Source organism: Phalaenopsis equestris, unplaced genomic scaffold (assembly GCF_001263595.1).
Source record: "Phalaenopsis equestris unplaced genomic scaffold, ASM126359v1 Scaffold000488, whole genome shotgun sequence".
NCBI lineage: Eukaryota > Viridiplantae > Streptophyta > Magnoliopsida > Asparagales > Orchidaceae > Phalaenopsis > Phalaenopsis equestris.
This window is the reverse complement of record NW_018164928.1, coordinates 41,488-49,941: the sequence shown is the minus strand read 5'-3', so window position 1 is coordinate 49,941 and position 8,454 is coordinate 41,488. Positions and strand designations below refer to the sequence as shown.

The following is an 8,454-nucleotide window of genomic DNA, read 5'->3' as shown; positions in this document are numbered from 1 at the left end:
AAAAGCCCACATTCAATCATTCTCAAATAAAAAATAGCTATATATATATATATATATATCTAGAAATGCTCCATTTCTTCTAGCCACTACTACCAGATAGTAAGAATATGGAGCAATCTAAGTACTGGATGTGGGCAAGAAGGAGAGAGCCCAATGATGGTCAACTTCAACTTTCCAACGCCCCTAGGATAGGTTTCCGATTACCACCAATATCATCAACGATAATGGATAGCCGATCATGGGAAGAGAAAGCCTTTGCTGAGGACACTGCAGGTGTTCTTGGAGGAGGCTGCGTTTGGCCTCCAAGAGCCTACCCTTGTAGCTTTTGTGGAAGAGAGTTTCGATCTGCACAAGCTCTTGGCGGTCATATGAATGTTCACCGAAGAGATCGAGCCAGAATGAAGCAATCTTTGATTGTCCAAGTGGCTGAGGAAGACGAGCAAGAAGATCTTCTAAACCCTAACCCTAACCCTAACCCTAATTTTTGTGATTTTGGAGAAGAAATGAGGCTGGGTGAGATGGATTTTATAAGGTTGATGAAGAGAAATTTGGATGAGGAAGAGGATGAGATTGAAGGAAGTTTCCAGAAGAAGAAGAAGAATTCGGTGAGCCCTGGTATGGCTGAAGAGACGTTGGATCTTGAGCTTCGGCTTGGAGATCTGCCTAAGGTTAAGTAGATTTGTACTTCTATATTAATGCTTCACTGCTCATACATTTATCACTTCAATGTACTCTTGTATATCAATTCATTTGGTATGCAATTAAAATCCAACATGAGTATTTTTTTTTTTAATTTTGATCCAGCTTAGATTTTTATATTTTATTTCAGATTTATTTTAGTTGTTTTTACAGTCAATTTCATTAATAATTTTCCATGCTAAACACTCTTCTTTTATATGGTTATGGTAAGCAATATCAGCATATCAATAGAAAAATAAGCAACTCAAATTTTAATTAGAACAGGCTTTATTGCTATCAAATTTATTGTAATATTTGATAATCAACTATTGATTAGCTATATATTATGAATTTAATGACTATGAAATTCATTCTAATCAAATTTAGATGAGACAAAAAAATGATCAAGGTTGTTAATTAAGAAAAAGAAGAGCAAGCGTGCAGAATCGCTTTTGCTGAACAATCCATCTGTCGCTGGTATGTAAATAAAATGAATAAAATGCTTATTATACTTGTAGTTAGCTTTTAGAGTGCAGCCATGCACATCATTCTACTCACTTGCAAAACAGAGAATAATTTTTACATATTAAAATAATTATTTGAAGAGTATAACACATTAGTTGCACTAATATTCGTGTCCATTATGCAGGGGCCTTATGGTTTGCTAAAAAAAATATAGCGCCAAAGGAATACATGGGATTCAAATGTTGTGTATTTATAATATTTTGATGTTTTTTTTTTTTGTTTGATGTAAATTAAATGTAAGAGTATTTATATATTTTTAGTTTAATACAAGAAAAAATAAAAATTTAGGTTAAACATGTTTTATGATAGCAACAGTGGCGACATATTGGCTATGATGCCTGAGCGAGCGGCAAGTGAAAACAGCGGGCAATGGTGGTGGTGGAGGGCAATGTTTGGCGAGTGGCAGTGGTCGACCGGTGGCAGGTTATCGACGGTGGAGGTGGCAACGATGACTGCGATGAGTGCTGAGAGATGAAAAGCAGTGAACAGCGAGCGATTAACGGTGACAGACGATCATGACAACAACAACAGTCAACAATTTGTAATGTAACTAATTATTCAAATCTGGCGAATTCAGAATACACCAATTTTGAATTGTCGGGTGAACTCCAATTTCACCAAAATTTTAAATCACATTATTTTTTTTCACCCAATCAAAAGCCAAAATTTTGAAAGCCCCTACATTTCATTTACTTTACACCATTAATGCAAAGAACTAAACAAACCCTACTTATTGAAGAAAATCTTTGCTATGAATTATCATTTTTCCCAAATCTATAATTTCTGTTAAATCACAGAATTCAAGATTGTTTTTAATGGTTTAAGATATGTTGATACTTAATTCACCAGCTAGACAACTATAAATGCTCATAAAAATTATCTACTTTAACAAGATTATAAATATTAATATAATTTTTATTAATTATCTTATATTCCAAAAATTATCAAACGTTTCAAGTTAACCTTATAAAAGGATATGTAATGGCCTACTTCATTTCCAGAGTTTGGTTTGCGGGGAGAAAGAAAGAGACAGAGAGAGGGAGAGAGATAATAGTATAATTAAAATTGCGAACTTGAATAAGCCCAGTTATTTATGTAGGAAAAATGAATAACTAAACTCATGTTGTTCTCAAGATATTAATATGCATTGTTTCACAATCTCATCTTTATCTCTCAAATGAATTTCTCCCATCTGTGTATAACACATGTTCTCTTAAAATCCAAGCGCTTTAGTGCCTCTTATACCCTGGAAATGCAGCGTACATATGCGGCAATATTTTCAGTGCACAAAGATAGTTATATAATTAAATAAAGCCCAATATTCATGAAATCATATACTCCACACAATTACATATTTATATAAACCTATCTATTTTAGTGAACAACAGTAGTAATTAATGTGCTTAATTATAAAAGTGTAGCATGGATGTGAGCTGCGTTGATCTCCAAAAACTACTAAATTCACGTAAAACACAGAATTGTATCAGTAAATTAGCAAGAATGTAACGACTGTTCTTTTCCCTTTTCAATCAATTCTCTTTTGGTATTTTAGTAAGAATGTAATTAATGTGTTTGCACAGCATGCCTTTTTGCTTCAGTAAGCGAACAATTCTAACTCAACTGATCGAATTGGCAGTCTTTGAAAGAAGCAAGAAAGAAAATACTTTGTTTTTGTTACGCTCTGATGAGACAAAATCAATGACTCTGTTTCACAATCATTGTTAAACAATGATTACTTTTATATTTTGACCTGAAATTAACTGTCTTATTTATATTAAGATTTCCTCTATTTATTAGCTGTCTGAAACAACTGACAAGATGGACCATTTGCTCTGCCCATTTAAGGTATGTTCAAGATTCTCTTTCTCTCTGACGCTTGTGTTTTGATTGCTTAATTTATTAATGTTTTTAATAAATTCCATCATTTATGTTATTTATATCTATATATGCTGTGTTTGGGATATGGGCTGCCTCTAAGAGAATGTTGGTTTGAGCTTTCAAATCATGGATATTTAAATCATATTGTAATGTTATTTTACATAGTAGCACCATTAGTATTATATTAAAGAAAATGTGATTTAATGTTGTTTTGAATTCAGAATGTTAATGCTGAAAATATAATATTTAATGGCGACCATATTTATTTTTATTAGTAAAAATATATTGTGATTGGGATGATCAAACTTATATTTAATTTGGTTAACATTCATTATATTGTAGTCTTAATTATCAATACTTATTAGATCAATTCTGGATGAGAAAAACCATCAAACAGAACATTTTATGATAAATACTATAATATTACTTTTGAACAGAAAAGGGAATCAAACTGCCATAAATTATAATAAAAATATTGCTTTATAAGATAAAATACATGATATATTTAAATAATACTAGTTGTTTGTAAGATTATGGATAAGAAAATTAGCTTGTACACAATGTCATGTACTGTAAATAAAAATTACTCGGAACATCCCTTTTTACTGTGTGCATGTGTGTAAAAGGATCATCAGGAGTTCTAGTTTTCTCTTATTGATACTCTTAGATGCTTTATTTCGTTGGAAAAGATGAAGCAAAAATAGAGGAAAGATAGAGATTTTTTAATCAAAGGGCAATATCAATTTCTTTTAAACTTTCACATGATTTATAATAAAATGACTAAGGCGATATTTGTTTCGGCTGCAGCTATATAAAATTTTAAATCAATAGTTATTGTAGCTTCTTAAAAGCTGAAGTTCTAGAAAAAGAAGTAATTTTTTTTATTTGAAAAGTTCGATGAAAGTACGGTTGTTAGCGGCGCTGGGGTGCCACATCCGAAACTAAGGGCCTGTTTGGGACAGCTGCAGCTTATTGGATAATCTGATGATAAGTTGATTAAAAATAATTTGCTGATAAGTTAGGTGCGGTAGTTATTACAAATTTTTATTTTTTTGGAAAAGCCAGACCGCAGCCAGAAAGCTACCACCGCACCTAGACAGGTGCGGTATTAAAAAATTGTTTTCAGCGTTTTGAAAACACATAAGCTGCCAAAACGCAGTTTACCCAAACAGGCCAGGTGCGTTTTCAAAACGCCACCGCACCAAATAAGTTGCCCCAAACAGACCCTAATTCTTTTAAATTATAATAATAATTAATTAATTAACTATTATTTTAATAATAACAATTATTTACATATAATTATTATTGGTCCAAATTTTTTTAATTAATAATAATTTACCTCTTCTTGGTTTAAACCCTTTCACTTTTGTTAAATTACCATAAATATCATTTATTTAATTAGTTTTTTTATACAACAACGTTTGATCAAAATATCTAATTTTTTTTTTTGCAAATTTAGAGCTTTTGTAAATCTATCAATGATTTGGTCATCTGAAGGATAATACTTGACCTTAATAATTCTGGAGGCATTAACGTCTAGCACAAAATGATGTGGAAGTTCTATATGTTGGGTAATGTGGAGACCCGGTCCACCGCAATTTAATTAGCTTCTTAATTAAGAATCTCACATACCGCTCACCTACCTTCCCACCTACCGCTCATCTACCACACCCACCTACCACCCATCTACTTCATACCTACCGCTCTCCTGATTTCTATAAATAGTCTCTTATGATTTGTTATAAGTCACAAGCCAAGCAATGTCAAGCCAAGTCCTCTAAGAGAGAAAGAGAAAAAAAAAAGATTTTCTTGTAAATGTTAAGGTGCTCGACCGAGTAATTTCTCGAAGAAATAAAATCCTCTACGTAGGCAAATTTGCCGAACCACGTAAATCTATGTGCCACTCCAGTGTTTTCTGCGTGCAATTTTTCTGGTTCCATTTTTCACTTTATTGTCGTCATTTTTTCACAACAACTGGTATCAGATATTGGGTTCGAATCTAAGGAAGAACGATGGGCGGAGATGAAGTGATGACATCGGGGTTCAAAAAGTTCAATAACACAGATTTTGCTTACTAGATGATGCAGATAGAGGACTACCTCTATGGGAAGAAACTTCATCTTTTGTTACTGGGAAAGCGACCAGAAAAGATAGACGAGACGGAATGGAATATGTTGGATCGACAGGGTCTAGGGGTTATACGATTAAACATCAAGGAGAGGAAAACTGCAGATCTCATGGCGGCTTTATCAGGTATGTATGAAAAGCCATCGACGAATAATAATGTGCATCTGATGAAAAAGTTATTCAACTTGAAGATGTTGGAAGGTGTGCCTGTTTCTCAACACCTAAATGATTTCAACACTATCACAAATCAGTTGTCTTCTGTTGAAATCTGTTGAAATTGATTTATACGTGCGCTGATATTGTTAGCTTCATTGTCAAATAGCTGGGAAGTCTTGAGGATGACAGTTAGTAGTTTTGCAGGTAAATCTGTAGTTTTGCAGGTAAATCTCAGGTAAATCTAAGCTGAAATATGATGATATCGTGATTTGATTTTGGCTGAGGAGGTGTGTAGGAAAGATTATGGCGAGACATCGGGTTCGAGTTCGACATTGATTGTTGCTTCCAGAGGTAGATCACAAGACATGAACTCAAACAGAGGAAGATCAAAATCAAGGTCTGGTCAGCATGCAACTTGCTGGAATATAGTAAGGTTGGCCACATAAAAATAAACTGCAAGAATCGTAAGATAAAGGAGAATGATGATGCTAATGTTGTAACTGAAGAAATACATGATGCACTATTTCTGACAGTTCACAGTTCTGTTGATGATTGGATGTTGGATTCAAGTGCTTCCTTCCATACATCTTCTCGTCGGGAGTCAATGTGAAATTATGTTGCAGGTAACTTTTGGAAGGTACATCTGACTGATGGAAAAGCTCTAAGCGTGGTGGGGGCCTCTAAGCGTGGTGGGGATGAGAGACGTTGATATTGCACTCCCTAACAAGAAAAAATGGACTTTGCAAAAAGTCAGACGCGTTTTTGAGTTGAAGAAAAATCTCATCTCTGTTGGGCAGCTCAATGAGAGTGGTCTTTCGGTGGTGTTCTTAGATAACACCTGAAAGGTTACCAAAAGAGAATTAGTACTAGCTCGGGGTAAGAAAACTGACACACTATATATGACTACAGGTTTACTCAGAGGGGACACATGAGTTAGAGATGCATTATGGGGAAGTAGAAGAAGGTCAATTTCCTGAGAAGTGGTAGAGCGCCAAAGGTAGGAAGACCGGACCTTGTATAGACAAATGGTGGAGAACCGCAGAGTTATGAAGAAATCTTGCAAGATGAGAATTCGAGCAAGTGGGAGGTGACCAAGAAGGAGGAGACAGATTCCCTACCAGGGAATCAGACTTAGGAGCTGGCAGAACTTCTACTAAGAAAGAAGACATTGCACAATAAGTGGGTGTACCGGGTGAAGACTGCTCTTGGTGGCAATAAGAGGTACAAGGCTAGACTTGTTGAAAAGGGCTTTCAGCAGAGACAGGATATTGCTCATGCAGTGGGAGTTGTAAGCAGATACAAAAGTAACCCAAGAAAGAGCTTGGTGGTACAAAGCTACGTTGACGGTGATATGTCAACTGAGGGTGCTACTCGTGAGAAGCTGAAGTTGTGCTTGACTTCAGCTAATCTTCGGGTATGAAGACAGGGCTTTGAGTTATAGAGGTGGAGGATATCATGTTTGAGGAAAATGTCAGTACAACTAGTAGATGATGCAACCAGTTAGTGTTGAAGTCAGTGTCCCAGTCTTCAAGTGGAAGAATTGTTGGGTAATGTGGATACCCGATCCACCACAATTTAATTAGCTTCCTAATTAAGAATCTCACCTACCGCTCACCTACCTTCCCACCTACCGCTCATCTACCACACTCACATACCACCCACCTACCTCCTATCTACCGCTCTCCTGGTTTCTTTAAATAGTCTCTTATGGTTTGTCATAAACCACAAGCCAAGCAAGGCCAAGCCAGGTTCTCTAAGAGAGAAAGAGAGGAAGAGAGCGAGAGAGGAAGGGAGAGAAGAAATAGAGCTTTTTTTATAAATGTCGAGGCATTCGACGGTGTAATTTCTTGACGAAATAAAATCCTCTGCAGCTCCGTGGACGTAGACAAATTTGTCGAACCACGTAAATCTGTGTGCCCCTCTGGTGTTTTCCTGTGTGTAGTTTTTCTCGTTTCATTTTTCGCTTTATTGTCGTCATTTTTTCACAACAGTATATGTTTTGGCCTACTATAAAATATTGATTTTTGTCATAAATATTGTAGATTTATTATCACAAAATATCTCTGTTGTTTTTAATGGAGGTTGTTGAAGATCTGCTAATATTTTTCTCATCCAAATTTCTTGACATGATGCTCATGAAATTGCAATATATTTAGCCCTTGAAGATGATCATGCAATAGTTGCTTGCTTCTTTTCCAAATATAATGGCGAGATCTGAGACTAAAAATAAATCCACTTATACTTTTAAAATTGCCTTTGGAACATATATAATCACTATCAATAATAACAACCTAATAAAAATTAGAAATAGATTTGTACCAAATATCATTGTTAATTATCTTCTGGATATAATAAACAATGTGTTTGTCTGCTGCAATATGACGTACCGAAGGATTATGCATGAATCTTGAAGTAAGATTAAATGATTAGATTTCTTCTGATCAGAAATAACATATTCATTATGTTAGATATGTCTGTTGTACGAGATAGGGGACAGATGCTGGAGCGGAACTGAGCGAAGCGAGTGTAGCGTGTGTGTGTGTGTATATATATATCTCTCTCTCTCTCTCACACACACACACACACACGCGCGCGCGCGCACACACACGCGCGTGCAACACACGCGCGCGCGCGCGCGCAACACACACACACACACACACACAAATATATATATAGAGAGAGAGAGAGAGAGAGAGAGAAGCCCTAGTAGAATTTAGTAAATCCCGTAAGCCCAGATTTAATAAATTTCGAGAGGATTAAAACTTAAAAAGTGTCAAATCCTATGAATGATGGGACTTGAAAGCCAAAATATGCATTTGTTGGAACAGAAGCTAATTCCTGCTTAATAGTTGTCACTTGTACTCTTTTTTGTAAAATCCAAAGGAAGTCACCGCTCTGCTTCCGAGGATGTAGGCAAATTGCAGAATTGTTGACCTCACTTTTGATTGAGGTCTAGAAACTTCTTCAGTAGCCTAGGTCTAGCCATAGGATTTTCCTATTGACTAGTCTTAGAAAATTAGAAAAGGTACCCCCACCATTAGAAATTCAAAACTTTTCTTTTTACTCAACTTGAAATTCCACATAATGATC

The 8,454-nt window shown here is 35.4% G+C and overlaps 1 pseudogene; it reads left to right on the top strand.

Annotated features, from left to right (window-relative positions):
• Positions 1 to 48: 48 nt before the first annotated feature.
• The window catches only part of LOC110028107, an 18,215-nt pseudogene continuing 9,809 nt past the window's right edge, over positions 49 to 8,454 (top strand).